Source organism: Oncorhynchus kisutch, linkage group LG30 (assembly GCF_002021735.2).
Source record: "Oncorhynchus kisutch isolate 150728-3 linkage group LG30, Okis_V2, whole genome shotgun sequence".
Classification (NCBI taxonomy): domain Eukaryota; kingdom Metazoa; phylum Chordata; class Actinopteri; order Salmoniformes; family Salmonidae; genus Oncorhynchus; species Oncorhynchus kisutch.
This window is the reverse complement of record NC_034203.2, coordinates 27,059,881-27,079,193: the sequence shown is the minus strand read 5'-3', so window position 1 is coordinate 27,079,193 and position 19,313 is coordinate 27,059,881.

The following is a 19,313-nucleotide window of genomic DNA, read 5'->3' as shown; positions in this document are numbered from 1 at the left end:
ACTGCTGCGGGGTAGCGTGTGTGTTATTGTGTGTGTAGACTGGTTGCTGTTTGAAGAGGCTGGAGGGTGTTTGTTATGTCAGGGCAGGGGATGGTGGTGGTGAGGGTGCAGGTTGAAGGTGGAGGTGGAGGGGAGTCACTGAGAGGCCCAAGTGCCATTTTGGTTCTGAGAAAGCAGGCTGTCAGCAGTGACCCAAGGCCCCTGGGTGGTACGGTCCACAGTCTGTTGGCCAATATGCCTATACCACCCGCCCACACACACAGAGAGGAAAGATAGGGAGTGGAGGAAAGGGCAGAGGGAGGGGAAAGGTGAAGAGAGAGATAGAAAATGGGAGAGATAAAGATATGGAGGGAATGACAGAGAGGAGAGAAAGAGTAAAAAAAGAGCAAAAGAGAGAGAGGACAAGTCTCAACCCACATAGCCTTCCCACGGATATGCTAAGTGTCCTTTGTAACAGGAGTTTCCTGTACGTAATTAAACAATATTGTCTCTCTTCATAAGGGAGGAGAGACTGGGAGGCCAGGGCAGGTTGAATGTGAGTGGGAACATTCTCTTTCCCTCCCCCTGTTCAGTTCATAGAAGAGCCCTGGAGGTAGCCCCCGACGTTTGTCCAAGCAAGAGTCTCTCTCAATTCAATTTCAATTTAATGGGCTTTATTGGCATGGAGGAAACATATATTTACATTACCAAAGCAAGTGAAATAGATAATAAACAAAAGTGAAATAAACAAGAAAAAATGAACAGTAAACATTACACTCACAAAAGCTCCAAAAGAATAAAGACATTTCAAATGTCATGTTATGTCTATATACAGTGTTGTAATGATGTGCAAATAGTTAAAGTACAAAAGGGAAAATAAATAAACATAAATATAGATTGTATTTACAATGGTGTTTGTTCTTCACTGGTTGCCATTTTCTTGCGGCAACAGGTCACAAATCTTGCTGCTGTGATTGTTGACTGTGGTATTTCACCCAATAGATATGGGAGTTTATCAAAATTGGATTTGTTTTCGAATTCTTTGTGGGTCTGTGTAATCTGAGGGAAATACATGTATCTAATATGGTCATACATTTGGAAGGAGGTTAGGAAGTGCAATTCAGTTTCCACCTCATTTTGTGGGCAGTTTGATGGCCTTTCTCAATAGCAAGGTTATGCTCACTGAGTCTGTACATAGTCAAAGATGATCTTAATATTGGGTCAGTCACAGTTGTCAGTTATTCTGCCTCTGTGTACTCTCTATTTAGTGCCAAATATAATTATAGTTTGCTCAGGTTTTTTGTAAATTCTTTCCAATGTGTCAAGTAATTATCCTTTTGTTTTCTCATGATTTGGTTAGGTCTAATTGTGTTGCTGGGGCTCTGTGGGGTCTGTTTGTGTTTGTGAACAGAGATTCAGGGCCAGCTTAAGGCGCTCTTCTCCAGGTTAATTTCTCTGTAGGTGATGGCTTTGTTATGGAAAGTTTGGGAATCGCTTCCTTTTAGATGGTTGTGGAATTTAAAGGCTGTTTTCTGGATTTTGATAATTAGCGGGTATCGGACTAATTCTGCCCTGCATGCATTATTTGGTGTTTTACGTTGTACACTGAGGATATTTTAACAGAATTCTGCTTGCGGAGTCTCAATTTGGAGTTTGTCCCATTTTGTGAATTCTTGGTTGGTGAGCGGACCCCAAACCTCACAACCATAAAGGGCAAAGGGTTCTATAACTGAATGAAGTATTTCCTAATATCTATGTCGAATTTTCTGTTCCTTTTGATGGCATAGGAGGCCCTTCTTGACTTATCTCTCAGATCGTCCACGGCTTTGTGGAAGTTACCTGTGGCGCTGATGTTTAGGCCGAGGTATGTAGAGTTTTTTGTGTGCTCTAGGACAACGGTGTCTAGATGGAATTTGGATTTGTGGTCCTGGCAACTGGACCTTTGTTGGAACACCATTATTTTTGTCTTACTGAGATTTACAGTCAGGGCCCAGGTCTGATAGAATCTGTGCACAAGATCTAGGTGCTGCTGTAGAACCTCCTTAGTTGAGGACAAAAGCACCAGATCATCAGCAAACAGTAGACATTTGACTTCTATTAGGATGTTCTAGTGCCCTCGCCAATTCCTTATATATATATGGTGTGGGGTGGCATATATACAGTATATATATATATATATATATATGTATATATATATATATATATATATATATATATATATATATATATATATATATATATATATATATATATATACACACTGCTCAAAAAAAATAAAGGGAACACTTAAACAACACAATGTAACTCCAAGTCAATCACACTTCTGTGAAATCAAACTGTCCACTTAGGAAGCAACACTGATTGACAATACATTTCACATGCTGTTGTGCAAATGGAATAGACAACAGGTGGAAATTATAGGCAATTAGCAAGACACCCCCAAGAAAGGAGTGGTTCTGCAGGTGGTGACCACAGACCACTTCTCAGTTCCTATGCTTCCTGGCTGATGTTTTGGTCACTTTTGAATGCTGGCGGTGCTTTCCCTCTAGTGGTAGCATGAGACGGAGTCTACAACCCACACAAGTGGCTCAGGTAGTGCAGCTCATCCAGGATGGCACATCAATGCGAGCTGTGGCAAGGTTTGCTGTGTCTGTCAGCGTAGTGTCCAGAGCATGGAGGTGCTACCAGGAGACAGGCCAGTACATCAGGAGACCTGGAGGAGGCCGTAGGAGGGCAACAACCCAGCAGCAGGACCGCTACCTCTGGCCTTTGTGCAAGGAGGAGCAGGAGGAGCACTGCCAGAGCCCTGCAAAATGACCTCCAGCAGGCCACAAATGTGCATGTGTCTGCTCAAACGGTCAGAAACAGACTCTATGAGGGTGGTATGAGGGCCCGACGTCCACAGGTGGGGGTTGTGCTTACAGCCCAACACCGTGCAGGACGTTTGGCATTTGCCAGAGAACACCAAGATTGGCAAATTCGCCACTGGCGCACTGTGTTCTTCACAGATGAAAGGAGGGTCCCACTGAGCACATGTGACAGACGTGACAGAGTCTGGAGACGCCGTGGAGAACGTTCTGTTGTCTACAGCATCCTCCAGCATGACCGGTTTGGCGATGGGTCAGTCATGGTGTGGGGTGGCATTTCTTTGGGGGGCCGCACAGCCCTGGGTTCCTCCTAATGCAAGACAATGCTAGACCTCATGTGGCAGGAGTGTGTCAGCAGTTCCTGCAAGAGGAAGGCATTGATGCTATGGACCGCCCGCTCCCCAGACCTGAATCCAATTGAGCACATCAGGGACATCATGTCTCGCTCCACCCATGTCTCGCTCCACCCATGTCTTGCACCACAGACTGTCCAGGAGTTGGCGGATGCTTTAGTCCAGGTCTGGGAGGAGATCCCTCAGGAGGCCATCCGCCACCTCATCAGGAGCATGCCCAGGCATTGTAGGGAGGTCATACAGGCACGTGGAGGCCACACACACTACTGAGCCTCATTTTGACTTGTTTTAAGGACATTACATCAAAGTTGGATCAGCCTGTAGTGTGGTTTTCCACTTTCATTTTGAGTGTGACTCCAAATCCAGACCTCCATGGGTTGATAAATTTGATTTCCATTGATCATTTGATCACAACTATGTAAAGAAAAAAGTATTTAATAAGAATATTTAATTCATTCAGATCTAGGATGTGTTATTTTAGTGTTACCTTTATTTTTTTGAGCAGTCTATATATATATATATATATATACGTTGAAGAGGGTGGGGCTTAAGCTGCATCCCTGTCTCACCCCTCAGCCCTGTGAAAAGAAATGTGTGTTTTTGTTGGCAAATTTAACCGCACACTTGTTGTGCAGGGTGAATACGTAGTCTGTTGTACGGTAATTTGGTAAAAAGCCAATTTTACATTTGCTCAGGACATTGTTTTCACTAAGGAAATGTACGAGTTTGCTGTTAATGATAATGCAGAGAATTTTCCCAAGGTTGCTGTTGACGCATATCCCACTGTAGTTATTTTTTCCACTTTTGTGGATTGGGGTGATCAGTCCTTGGTTACAAATATTGTGGAAGATGCCAGAGCTGAGGACGATGTTAAAGAGTTTAAGTATAGCCAAATGTCATTTATGGTCTGTATATTTTATCATTTCATTTAGGATACCATCAACCAGAGGTGTGGACTCGAGTCACATGACTTGGATTCGAGTCACAAATATGATGACTTGCAACTCGACTTTGACTTTAACACCAATGACTCGTGACTTGACTTGGACTTGAACCTTATGACTCGACCTGACTTGATACCTTCCCCAACTTGGTACCCTCAATGGTTTTAGGAACTGCTGTTCCTAAAACCATTGACATACATTAGCGTACTGTAACCACACACAGAGAGAGTGTGTGTGTGTGTGTATGTGTGTGTGTGTGTGTGTAAGGTTGAGCGATTGTGTACAAGCCTACATCGCCCGATTGCTCCCCATAGCCATCCTCGATAGTAAATCTTTTTTTATTTCACCTTTATTTAACCAGGTAGGCTAGTTGAGAACAAGTTCTCATTTGCAACTGCGACCTGGCCAAGATAAAGCATTGGCGCCCTTTATTGGGGGGGATTTTATTTATGTATTTGCATGGAAATATAAAGTTTATTTGGAAAGTAATAAATATATAGATATTTTTGAAAGCATTCATGATTTGCGTAAATGTAATATACTAACGATTACTCTTGTTAAATATATGAAATGGTATTACATTTGGTGAAGAGCACACTTGTTTAGGACTCGAACCTTTACTTTATACTTGACGGTCTTGACTTGAGACTTGACTCGGACTTGCCTGTCTTGACTTGGGACTTGGGACTTGAGTGCTAAGACTTGAGACCATTTGTCATTGTTGTGACTTGTAAAACAATGACTTGGTTTCACCTCTGCCATCAACCCCACAGGCCTTTTTGGGTTCGAGGGTTTGTATTTTGTCTTGTAGTTCATTTAATGTGATTGGAGAATAGTTGATTCTAAGTTTTGTATTTGATCATGTATATGTTTTTGCTGTTTATTCTTTGCTATATAGACAAAAAGATTGGCGAAGTGGTTTATCCATACGTCTCCATTTTGGATAGATAACTCTTTGTGTTTGTTTAGGGTTTTCCAATTTTCCCAGACGTGGTTAGATCTATGAATTCTTCAATTACAATGAGCTGGTTTCTGACGTGCTTTACCTTCTTTTTCCGTAGTCTATTTCTGTATTGTTTTAGTGATTCAACATAGGGAATGCGTAGGCTCAGGTTTTCTGGGTCTCTATGTTTTTGGTGGATAGGTTTCTCAATTTATTTCTTAAGCTTCTGAATTCTTCATCAAACCATTTGTCATTGTTGGTAATTTTCTTATGTTTTCTGCTTGAAATTTTTAGATTTGATAGGGAAGCTGAGAGGTCAAATATACTGTTTAGGTTTTTACTGCCAAGTTTACAGCTTCACTATTACTGTGAAACATGTTGTCCAGGAAATTGTCGAGAAGGGATTGAATTTGTTGTTTGCTAATTGATTTTTGGTATATTTCCACACTACTTTCCTTCCATCAATAGCATTTCTTAATATTATTCAGTTGCTTTGGCTTTGATGCCTCATCATTGAGAATAGCTCTGTTCAAGTAGAGTGGGATTTTGCTGTGATCTGATAGGGATGTTAATGGACTGACTGTGAATGAACTCAGAGACTTGAAGCCTACCATTGACTATGTACATACCCAGCATCCAACAGAGCTGCAGGAGTTGTGACCCATTTTTTTTTGTTATGTTGTCGTAGTTGTGTCAAGGGGGGAATACGGGGAGGGAATGCTGTCACCTCCAGGTAGGTGTTTGTCCACCTGTTTGCTGAGGGTGTCAGGTTATTGTCCAGTTCTGACATTTATGTCACCACAGACTAGTACATGTCCCTGGGCCTGGAAATTATTGATCTCCCCCTCTAGGATGGACAAGCTGTCATCTTTATAGTATGGGGATTCTATTGGGGGATATAAGTAGTATACATGAGGAGATTTATTTTTCTCTGTTGAGATAATTTCCTTATTATTGTCTAGCCAGATGTAAAATGTTCCTGTTTTGACTAATTTAATAGAGTGGGTCAGGTCTGCTCTATACCAAATGAGCATACACCCTGAGTCTCTTTCCTGTTTCACACCTGGTAGTTTGGTGGATGGAACTAACAGCTCTCTGTAACCTAGAGGGCAACCAGTGGGTCCGTCTCCTTTATACCATGTTTCTTGTAGGATGACAATGTCTGTATTTATACATTCTTTGATGAAGTCTGGGTTCCTGCTCTTTAGGCCAAAGGCAGATGACCTCAGATCTTGTATATTCCAGGATGAGATAGTATAAGCTTTGTGTTCCATCTTGTATAGTGTTGTTTTTGTGTGGTTTAGGCCCGGACCATCACAGTAGGTGCGAGCAGAGCATGTTGAGCATCTGATACATACCTCTAAGGTCACAGGACGGGGCTTGGCGGGTATAATAGTGGGGGGTTTGGCATATTGCTCTGCTGATGGACATATGTCCTTCTGTCATGTTAAACTACTTGGCACCACACGTCCCGCTAGGGCACCTCCCCCCACTGCTCAACTGACACAGTAGCACACAGAACGCAAAAAATATTCTTAGAAATATTTAACCTCCACACATTAACAAGTCCAATAGCTCAAATGAAAGATAAACACCTTGTTCATCTAGCCACCAAGTCAGATTTCTAAAATGTTTTACGGCGAAAACATAGCACATATTTATGTCAAACCACCACCAAAGATAGGCTAATTTACATAGCCATTTTGTAGAACAATAGATGCAATCACAAAAGCAGGATTAAAAGTAAAATAATTCACTAACCTTTTGAAAATCTTCATCAGATGACAGGAATAGGACATGTTATACAGTACATTTATGTTTTTTTCAATAATATGCTAATTATATCCATAAATCACGGTTTACATAGAAGGTCATGGCTAAAAAATGCTACAACAATGCCTGGAGAAATTATGGTAACTCTGCCAGATAACAGAAATACACATCATAAACGTTGACTAAATATACATGTTCTACATATACTTAGAAAGATACACTTCTTCTTAATAAAACAGCTGTGTTACATTTATTTTTAACGTTACAGATTTCGTTCACTAGGCTATAATGTGAGTCGGCGCTCAGGAATTAGCATTTTGGCTCCTCCACAGAAACCCAAATTTAACACATAAATATTCCCTTACCTTTGCTGTTCTTCCATCAGAAGACCTGGAAGGGTTTATACTTACCAAAAACAGCTTTAGTTTTGAAGTCTGTGTCTTTCGGTTATCAAACACGACATATTTCGGTTGAAATGCAGCCAAAAAGTAAAGTTAGTTCGCACCAAAACGTCGAAATTACATATTATATGTCGACTAAACTTGTCAAACTTGGTTCAGAACACAGCGTTAGCATGCTATATAGCTTCACCGCAATTCTCAGGACAAGAGAAACACACGCATCGTTTAATCAATCTTGAAAGAAAGACACCACAGGCGCAGAATGCGCGTGAGATCTCGCGCGACCGAAAGGATTCGGCCCGTCATTAATCTCGTGAGCTCGCGATGCACACAATGAGAAGCCCCATTGAAAGCGGACACCGTGCTGAAGGCATAGGAACTGTTCCCAGGACCGTAGGTGCTTGGGAAGGGTGGGGGCGATGACGTCAAAGTTGGGCCAACTTTTTGGATGACAAGAGAGAGTTTGGGAGAATGAGTGCCCTGAGAGTTCTGCTTTACTTACAGACATAATTTAAACGGTTTTAGAAGCTTTAGAGTGTTTTCTATTCAATAAATCTGTGTCCATTGCTCTATTGCTCCTGTGTAAGGTGCTGGGGCTACGGTTGATGGTGACGTCCTTCAGGATCTCTCTCTCTCTCTGTCTCTCTCTCTCTCTGTCACCTTCTCTTTTTTTCTTGCTCTCTCGCTCTCGCTCTCTTTCTATCACCCCTCTCTCTGTCTCTCTCTCTCTCTCTCTCTCTCTCTCTCTCTCTCTTTCTGTGTGTGTGTGTGTCTGTCTCTCTCTCTCTTTCTCTTTCTCTCTCTTTCTGCTCTGTTCTCAGGGCCCTAGGGAAGGTGGTTCTGATTTGCGTGGGGGGAGCAGGAACAGACAGAACAGAATTTATGTTCAGTTAATGGCAGTACACGTGTCCCGTCCAGCGCTGGGTACACGCTGGGTGACTGATCTGTTTTTAACATTGCTGAGGTTTGCCACCAATGAGAGAGCACTGTCCAATTATCCCTTTCAGACCACAACCTCATTTATCACCTTTCACCTGGATATCTCCCAGTGACAATGTCTGCACTGTTGTAGCACGGTGTTCTAATAAAGATATCACTGTTGGAATTATGGCATTCTATACATTGCTCAGTGAATTGAGATTGCATGACAGCAGAAGTTAAAATTAGGCCAACCTTTGAACTTGGAAAGATTGCTGTTGATTATATTTGTTTAACCATCATTAGCAAGATGGATTAAAAAAAATCTTACTTTACCCATACCCTCAATGTTGTTAGTACATGGCGTTACTTTTATGTATGAGCAAGCCGCCTTTCAAGAATGGTTGAAACATGACATGAAATGAAAACATCCGCCTCCCCCCACCCACACACAGATTGATTTGCATTCCTAGGGGAAACACAGTGGCTTGCTGTGTCCAGTGTTTTCAGAGCGCTAATCAAATGGTCGAGACAAGGTTCCCTTTAATGATCTGGGAGGGTCGCTGCTGCTGGGTCACTCACCATTGTGGCTCCATATCATCTCTAAGCTGGGCCCTACCTCTTGTTAGGGGCCCCTTTCAATGTTTACCCGTCCCCCTGTCTAACCCCTAGGCCTGTCCGGGGTCTCTGTTCTGCCAGCCATGTTGAGAGGCCTCTGAGCAGCACGACAGAAGGGAGAGCTGGTTCCATCCATCATGGGCTGTTATGTGGGCTGAGGTTCAGGCATTGGTCTGCTTTGTTATGGGTCTGGTTGCTTCATCAAAAGAGCCCAGGCTGCAGGATGCTAGTGGAGGCCAATCCTCAAACTCAAGGCAGTCCAGAGGATTATGTGTGTGTCAAATAACATTTTATTGGTCGCATACACATATTTAGCATATTTTTTACGGGTGTAGCGAAATGCTTGTAATATGTGCGTTCGTGTGTATTCAGCTCAGAACTACTGAGCTGAAGTAGCCATCTCTCATCTCTCTGACCTCCTACCCATGTCCACTTATCCTGGCCACGAACATACCCCTCTGTTGTGTTTGGTCGAATCACCCACACACACGCACACACACACACACACACACACACACACACACACACACACACACACACACACACACACACACACACACACACACACACACACACACACACACACACACACACACACACACACACACACACACACTGGTACATAGGCTACATAAATACAGTACATATACATACATCTCTCTGTTATATCCTCCCATCCCACCCACGGAGGCTGTTCTCCCTCCCAGTGCTGAGTGATCAATGAGCTGAAGCTCTCTGCTGCAGGGACCATAAGTACGGAGGGAAAAAACCTAGCTCCAGCCTGTTTTCTGTCTGCATGACTCACAAAAACATCTCCCCCAGCCAACACAAACACCATGTACTGTAAGGCACCCAATGGCAAGCCCAAGCCGACTGGCCTGACCGGCCGCTGCTATTGTGCCGTAAAAGGTTCCCCACGAAAAAAGTCAGACAGGAGAGGAGGGTCCTCCAAATTTCTAGACAGCCAGACAGACAGACAGACAGACAGGAGACATGGTGATTTATATCCCTTTCATACACAGACCAATATCACACTATTTTACCATGCCTGCTTTTTATACCAGCTTTTTTTTCTGAAAGGGGTTTGGGGGTAAAAAACATGGCAAATTAAAAACCACGAATACCTAATTCACATAGGATTTACCGTATGTTGCTTGAAAAAGATATTGAGCAATGTTCATGGTCCCCTTTCAAAATCTTGCCGGCATTCACCTTTTATATCACCATTACTTTTGCCAGGAAGGAGCAAGAGACATTCAACTTTGACCCTGTTGCTGTGACTGTTGTCATGGAAACCTGAGTGACAACAAGCTCTTGACAGACAGCAAATTCCTCTTACAGAAATACAGCCCTGCTTTCATTTCTTCACATTCACAACAGTAAGTTAGCAGCTCGCCATACTTGTAAATAATTTGTAAATAATTACCTGTTAAGTTGAATAAAAAGTTGGCCACAGTTAAACTGAAAATGTTGTCAGATATATTCTGGTAATTATATGATCTGGTTAGCAAACTAACATTAGCAAGAACAAGCTAGAAAGTTGAATGTTTAGAAAGTAGTTTTTAGTTGTCTTGCTTGCTAGATTGACATATCCGTAATACATTTTTAAACAGAAAATGCCACCTCAGCATTAGGGCTGCATTTATATTAAGCCGTAGGCAGAACTTTACCCGAAATGATTACTAGGTTCTTTGCCAGAAATAAAAGTTTGGCTTTGATACTGACAATAACTTTTAGATATAAAGAAAAGGCGGAAAATAGTTGGAGGTATGGTGAAGTTAGCAGAAAAACGTCTTAGTATGAAAGGGACCTAGTCATGACCACAAAATGTAAAAACCTCAAAAGTTGCTACACCACTATGTCAACAGAGTTCAGTGCTTATTATCGGATGTATGATTCAGATCATGAATAATCATATTTTTGGGGGTAAAATGTATTTTATAACATAAGGAATGCAATTTCATCCCCCAAAATGTGGACACCCTACCCTGTAACCAAAATACAGGTATCGGGTATGTGTGAATGGTTCTCTGCTTTTTTTGCAGGTAAGTGTATTAACACTTCCATTGTTTAACATCTCACTAATTTGAAATACAAACAGCCCCCATGGTTTAAAAAGACCCCCCACCCCTACCAAATTGCCAGTTACCAACTAATATGCAAGAAAGTGGTAAATAAGGGTCTGTTTGAAAGGGGGTCATATAAACATAGCATAACATATAAACATTCACAGGTAATATACCACATCTTCTGTCTGAAATGGGTATGACACAAGTTGAGACAGGGTCAGAGTGAGAATGGGTTGAGGTGGTGGAGAGATGTAATGTCAGAGATCACTGGTTTTAATTGGTTTTTACCTCAGACCAATTTATCCCTTGTTGGCACTGCGGCCTTAAAACGGCATAATGATATCTCACTGGAATGAAACCTTTTGCACCACAGTCCACAGCTTTTGTTACTAAAGCACTGTACCCTGCAGTTCTATTGGGGAGCCAAACAACCTTATTATTTTGTGTTCCAGATGCCAAACAGAATATCGAACGTTTACCATGTTGGATGTGATTGGTCTATTTTTATAGTGATGGACACACACACACACACACACACACACACACACACACACACACACACACACACACACACACACACACACACACACACACACACACACACACACACACACACACACACACACACACACACACACACACACACACACACAGTGCGGGTAGAGGGGTTAGTGTGGGTCGTGGGAAAGGGACAGGGGGATACCTACTGTAGTAAGTTGTACAACTGAATGCATTCAACTGAAATGTGTCTTTCGCATTTAACCCAACTCCTCTGAGTCGGAGAGGTGCTGGGGACTGCCTTAATTCGACATCCACGTCATCAGTGTCCGTGGGTTAACAGTGGGTTAACTGCCTTGCTCACGGGCAGAATGACAGATTTTACCTTGTCAGCTCGTGGATTGGGCTTTTGGGTGGGATCACTGATCTTTGGCCATACCCTCCTGACAGAGTGAAAGCAGGTTCACAATTCATAGCTGGTCTTTTCTTGGATTGGCATTTCTGGTCAGACCAGGGTCCACCCTGCTTTTATACAAGGAAAACAGGAAAAGAGCCACACAGTTCTGCGGTTCATTCTTTAGACCATATTCACTTGACCACACAAAGGCAGCCTGTGTGAGAGAGACATTTATGTGTTGTGTGTGTGTGTGGCAGAACAGACATAAAGATGTAGTGTTCTGTGTGTCTGATCTGTGGCAGTTGTAGATGATGATCTTACTGTTATTTATACATAATGGGGATGAGGGGTTTAGTACTGTTGGGAAATACTGTTTTTATTACTACATGCTAGTGGTGTGTGAGTCAGCTGTTTGTTCACCCGCAATTGCTAATAACCCATTTGCAACTGCCCTACTATGGGCTTATGTGATAAAATGAAACTCTAACCCGTCTTCCATGTTGACACAAGACTAAATAAACCCTTATTCACCAGAATAATGTAATTCTACATTTTTCTTATATACAGGGGGTACCGGGACAGAGTCAATGTGCGGGGGCACAGGTTAGTTGAGGTGATCGAGGTAATATGTACATGTAGGTAGAGTTAAAGTGACTATGCATAGATAATTAACAGGGAGTAGCAGCAGCGTAAAAGGGGGGGGCAATGCAAATAGTCTTGGTAGCCATTTGATTAGCTGTTCAGGAGTCTTATGGCTTGGGGGTAGAAGATGCTAAGAAGCCTTTTGGAAGCTAGACTTGGCACTCCAGTACCGCTTGCCATGCGGTACCAGAGAGAACAGTCTATGACTAGGGTGGCTGGAGTCCTTGACCATTTTTAGGGCCTTCCTCTGATACCACCTGGTATAGAGGTCCTGGATGGCAGGAAACTTGGCCCCAGTAATGTATTGGGCTGTACGCAGTACCCTCTGTAGTCTACCCTAAGTAGTGCCTTGCTGTCGGAGGCCGAGAAGTTGCCATACCAGGCAGTGATGCAACCAGTCAGGATGCTCTCGATGGTGCAGCTGTAGAACTTTTTGAGGATCTGAGGACCCATGCCAAATCTTTTCAGTCTCCTGAGGGTGAATAGGCTTTGTCGTGCCCTCTTCACAAGTGTCTTGGTGTGTTTTGACTATGATAGTTTGTTGCTGATGTGGACACCAAGGAACTTGAAGCTCTCAACCTGCTCCTCTACAGCGCCGTTGATGTGAATGGGGGCATGGTGATGATCACTGCGCTGTAGTAAATTAATAGCATTCTCACATAGGTGTTTGTCCAGGTGGGAAAGGGCAGTGTGGAGTGCAATAGAGATTGCGTCATCTGTGGATCTGTTGGGGCTGTATGCAAATTGGAGTGGGTCTAGGGTTTCTGGGATAATGGTGTTGATGTGAGCCATGACTAGCCTTTCAAAGCATTTCATGGCTACAGACGTGAGTGCTATGGGTCGGTAGTATTTAGGCAGGTTACCTTAGTGGTCTTGGGCACATGGACTTTGGTGGTCTGCTTGAAACATGTTGGTATTACAAACTCGGCCAGGGACAGGTTGAAAATGTCAGTGAAGACAGTTGGTCAGCGAATGCTCGTAGTACACGTCCTGGTAATCCGTCTGGCCCTATGAATGTTGACCTGTTTGAACTCAGTCGTCCGGAACAGCTGACGCTCTCATGCATTCAGTGTTGTTTGCCTCGAAGCAAGCATAGAAGTAGTTTAGGTTGTTTTGTAGGCTCGTGTCACTGGGTAGCTCGCGGCTGTGCTTCCCTTTGTATGTGACCAATAAAATGTCATTTGATTTGAATTAATGCTTAAATTTAGTTGGATTACCAGGACGTGTACTACGAGCATTCATTTCTCTGTCATCTATGCTTCTTCTGAGGAGGGACCGGGTAGAAAATGCATAAATTCAACAACAATTTTGTGCAAAATGTTCAAATTACATCATGTTGTAAGGAAATAGAAAGATGTGAAAAGGACCCATCATGTTTCTGATAATATTTCAGTTGAGTTTGGATGCAATATCTGGTTGAAATAGCTTTCTATGAGCTTTCATGATGATGATAAAGATACAGTTGAAATCGGAAGTTTACATGCACTTAGGTTGGAGTCATTCAAATTTGTTTTTCAACCACTCCACAAATTTCTTGTTAACAAACAATAGTTTTGGCAAGTCGGTTAGGACATCTACTTTGTGCATGACACAAGTCATTTTTCCAACAATTGTTTACAGACAGATTATTTCACTTATAGTTCACTGTATCACAATTCCAGTGGGTCAGAAGTTAACATACACTAAGTTGACTGTGCCTTTAAACAGCTTGGAAAATTCCAGAAAATGATGTCATGGCTTTTGAAGCTTCTGATAGGGTAATTGACATCATTTGAGTCAATTTGAGGTGTACCTGTGAATGTATTTCAAGGCCTACCTTCAAACTCTTTGTTGGACATCATGGAAAAATCAAAAGAAATCAGCCAAGACCTCAAAAAACATGTAGACCTCCACAAGTCTGGTTCATCCTTGGGAGCAACTTCCAAATGCCTGAAGGTACCACGTTCATCTCTACAAACAATAGTACGCAAGTATAATCACCATGGGACCATGCAGCCATCATACCGCTCAGGAAGGAGACAGATGTCTCCTAGAGATGAACCTACTTTGGTGCGAAAAGTGCAAATCAAGCCCAGAACAACAGCAAAGGACCTTGTGAAGATGCTGGAGGAAACAGATACAAAAGTATCTATCAAAAGTATCTATCAAAAGTATCTATCTATCTATATCTATCTATATCTATATCCAAGGACAACAAAGCCAAGCCCGGACCTCAGAAAATTTGTGGGCAGAACTGAAAAAGCGTGTGAGAGCAAGGAGTCAGGAGGAATGGGCCAAAATTCACCCAACTTATTGTGGAAGTTTGTGGAAGGCTAACCAAAACATTTGACCCAAGTTAAACAATTTAAAGGCAATGCTAGCAAATACTAATTGAGTGTATGTAAACTTCTGACCCACTGGGATTGTGATGAAAGAAATAAAAGCTTAAATAAATCATTCTCTCTACTATTATTACTGGTATTTCACATTCTTAAAATAAAGTGGTGATCCTAACTGACAGGGAATTTTTTACTAGGATTAAATGTCAGGAATTGTGGAAAACTGAGTTTAAATGTAGTTGGCTAAGGTGAATGTATACTTCCGACTTCAACTGTAGCACCTCTATAGACAGTCCCTAACTACACATTCACATTCTCCTAGGATGCTGAAAGAAAGAAATCATATTTCTCCATTTGTTACGTTGGTATAAAGGGATCGGGAGACAGGCGCAGGAATGCGTAACAGGGTTTTTTATTGACCCAAATTACAGCGTGCCATGTAAAGGCACAGACCTCACAAACATGTATACAAAACACAGGGTTGAAACCCAAACAAAAGAGTGAGGAGTACCTTGAATAAATACACCGGGGTGAGACCCGTAACATACACACACACAATGATTCTACACGGGACGAGACCCGTAATCATCTGCGCAATACAATCGGCACGAAAGCCAAAAACAACACAGCACAGGTACTCACACGAACAACGGACATTATAACAATAATCGACAGGACAATGGTGAACAATGGGCACACTTATCCAATTACTAATCAATGGGAATAGGGACCAGGTGTGCGTAATGACAGTTCCGGAGGGATCCGTGACACCAATCCTGTTCCCGAGTCAAAAATGTGCCTCTATTTGGTGTATAATTTTACTGCAAGAAACGCTTAGTTCTGCAGGAGTTAAATTCAGAACCTCCTAAAGCAGTGGGCTAAATCAGGGTCACTCAGAGTGTTTCTTGGTAGTCTTAAACAAATCTCTTTGAAAAACAAAAGTTTACACCTCACACACATACATGGTTATGGGCTTAAAAAATGAAGACAACTGTACCATGTCAGATATTGAGTTGAAATGTATTCAATTTTGAGTTTGCATCCCAATATTACACTTTATACACATTATAGAAACTGAAATATAACAAAACCACTTCACCAAATCTTTCCCAATTTCTCAGGTTTTCTCTCATTGAATGAAACTCCGATATTGTCCTTTTTGCCTCTGTGGACTGGATCAACGGTAACGTTTTCTGCCCATTCCCAAAAGCATTTGGCGACTGGCATGTAGGCTAGGCTATTTGGCGTGCATACAGTTAGGCCCACAGTTTATGCTTATGCACTAAAATATTGAAAGAAAACCTCAATGTAGCATATAGATATAAATTGCACAAGAACTATGCATTTATGGATTTTTTAAGGTATTGTTTTCTCTTTATTCAACCTGCCCGCGACCCACCCGCTCTTCATCCACACAATATTTCTTAAATCCTCAACCCGCCCGCCTCTGACTGCAGGTTATGAGTCAACCTGTGCATCACCACTAAGTGCCTTATGCATGACAGCTGTTGTAATTTACATGCGTGACCTTTTTTTCTCTCCCCGTGACATGAAAATGTAACATAAATATAAATCATAAATCTGTTGTTTATTTTAATTATTAGATCTGAATAAAATTAGGCCTATTTAGTGCTATTTTAATAGAGGTGCCTATTAAACTGCTTATTTATAATGATTAAATACCGGTGTTGGAGAAGATACTCTGAAAATATAGTTTAGCAAGCGACCAATTACTTCACAATAAAATAAGCTACACTAAAGCTACCCTTAACAAAAAAAATGTTTACTTAACTAAAGCTACTTAAAAAAGTAGTTAGCTACATAAAAAGTAGTTAGCTACATAAAAAGTAGTTAGCTACATAAAAAGTAGTTAGCTACATAAAAAGTACTTTGTGAAAAACTGTGATATCTAAATAAACCATTTCATAGAATACAAATGGCAAGAACAGTTCACTCTGGAGTCAGATGTTAACACAATGTGTAATTTAGCCTATTAAACAAACTAAATGTTTCAAGTGAGATTTAGGCAGGTCTGATGCTGAAAAAGAAAGTCAATTGTTGCCTCCTTCACCTATATTTTATTTGAAGTAAAAACAAAAAGTAGTGTGCAGTTCCGATAGATACACTACTACATGGCAAACATGTATTTAACTACTGAAAACACTACCTAGATTTGAATTTATTTGAACTGCCACCAAGCTACTACAAAATGTAGTTTAATTACTAATTGAACTATACTGAACAAAAATATAAACGCAACATGTAAAGTGTTGGTCCCATGTTTCATGAGCTGAAATAAAAGATCCCAGTAATGTTCCATTATTTCTCACACATTTGGTGCACAAATTTGTTTACATCCCAGTAAGTGAGCATTTCTCCTTTGTCAAGATAATCCATCCACCTGACAGGTGTGGCATATCAGCAGGATCATTACACAGGTGCATCTTGTGCTGGGGATAATAAAAAGGCACTCTAAAATGTGCAGTTTTGTCACACAACCCAATGACACAGATGTTTCAAGTTTTGAGGGAGGGTGCAATTGGCATGCTGACCACAGGAATGTCCACCAGACATGTTGCCAGAGAATTTAATGTTCAGTTCTCTACTATAAGCCGCCTCTTGTCATTTTAGAGAATTTGGCAGTATGTCCAACCAGCCTCACAACCGCAGATCACGTGTAACCACGCTAGCTCAGGACCTCCACATCTGGCTTCTTCACTTGCAATACCATCTGAGACTAGCCACCCGGAGAGCTGATGAAACTGAGCAGTATTTCTGTCTGTAATAAAGCCCTTTTGTGGGGAAAAACTCATTCTGATTGGCTGGGCCTAGGCCCTCCCAAGCCCACCTATGGCTGCACCCCTGCCCATTCATGTGCAATCCATAGATTAGGGCATAATGTATTCATTTCAATTGACTGATTTCCTTAAATGAACTGTAACTCAGTATAATTGTTGAAATTGTTACATCCTTGTGTTCATATATTTAGTAAATACAGTAAATACATTTGATTAAAATGACCTATAATCATCTATAAATCTTAAGCGGGGCGGCAGCGTAGCCTAGTGGTTAGAGCGTTGGACTAGTAACCGGAAGGTTGCGAGTTCAGACCCCCGAGCTGACAAGGTACAAATCTGTCGTTCTGCCCCTGATCAGACAGTTAACCCACTGTTCCCAGGCCGTCATTGAAAATAAGAATGTGTTCTTAACTGACTTGCCTGGTTAAATAAAGGTTACAAAAAAAATAAACAACAGGTGTTACATGTATCTTACTTAATTATATGCTTAATAAACCATGCAATTGTGTTTTTGACAATTTTATAAGCAGTTTATAAGAAAGTATTCCTTAATGCCATTGTAAATCATGAATTGTTGGTAGTTTGAAAATGTCAAACAAGTTGGAACACACGGCAGTGCATGTGTGTGTGTTGTGGGCTGGGAGGTACACCACGTGACCCCTGGGAGAGGAGGAAGTGAAGCCGTAGCACTGAGGTAGAAGTGAGGAACAATGGCCCACACACATCCTGATCCTGTGGCTGTCACACTCACAGTCACCCTACACTTGTGAGTCAAGAGACACAATTCCCCCTTCTCCCACTGTTCTAGGTTTTTGTTTCAGGCTATGTTACTGGCTGGGCTTGTCTCTTTGGCTCAAATGCTTTTCTTTCCCTGAAAAGTATCTTGTTTATTTTTTGTAGCTTTTTAAAATGTCTTGTGTCCCCCTAATTTGTCAGAGTCGGGGTGAAAGCATCCAGGCTGCGTAGAGGACAACCACAATGACAGGTAAAAGTAGTAGAAGCTTCCTGTCTGGAATTTCAGGGTATTTGGTGCTTCTACACCTGCATTGCTTGCTGTTTGGTGTTTTAGGCTGGGTTTCTGTACAGCACTTTGAGATATCAGCTGATGTACGAAGGGCTATATAAATACATTTGATTTGATTTGATTTGATTTGGAGCCGAATGGAATGTTGAATATTCTCAGAACATGAAAAATGGGAATACAGTCCACTTGTACAGACAGACGGACCACTTTGGGACACTTTCAGAGTCAGTTGGTGTGAACACTGTACTCCCAGAAAGTATGTAAAAACACAAGCAGGATTTGTAAGTTGGAAAACAAGCTCCAGCTGCTTCTGACCTCCACCCTCCATGCTCTCCACTCCTGTGGCACTTGCCTTCCCCCCTCACCCCCAACCCCCTCAAGCCCCAACGCTGTCTCAGCAGACCCCTCTCTCTCCCCTGCCCAATCTGGCAGACCATCAGGAGGACATCAGGACCTGCGGGCCCACGCAGCGGTGCACCAATCAGCAGAGGGGGAAACTTTCTGCTGGTTACCTCTCTCTCTCTCCCTCTCTGAAACCCACCTTACAGAAACTCAGCAGAAATGAGTGCAGAGTTAGGGGCTAATGTACCCACACATGTATCCTTCCCTCAAACCCTTTATCCCCCTGCAACCTTCCCACCACCATCCCTGTCTGTTTGGATATCTGGCTCCTCTTCCTAAACCTAGCTACAAACACCCTGATATCCAGGACAACTCATTCCAATAGAAAAAGCTAAACACCCCCCTATTCTAGCAGCACCATTCATTCGT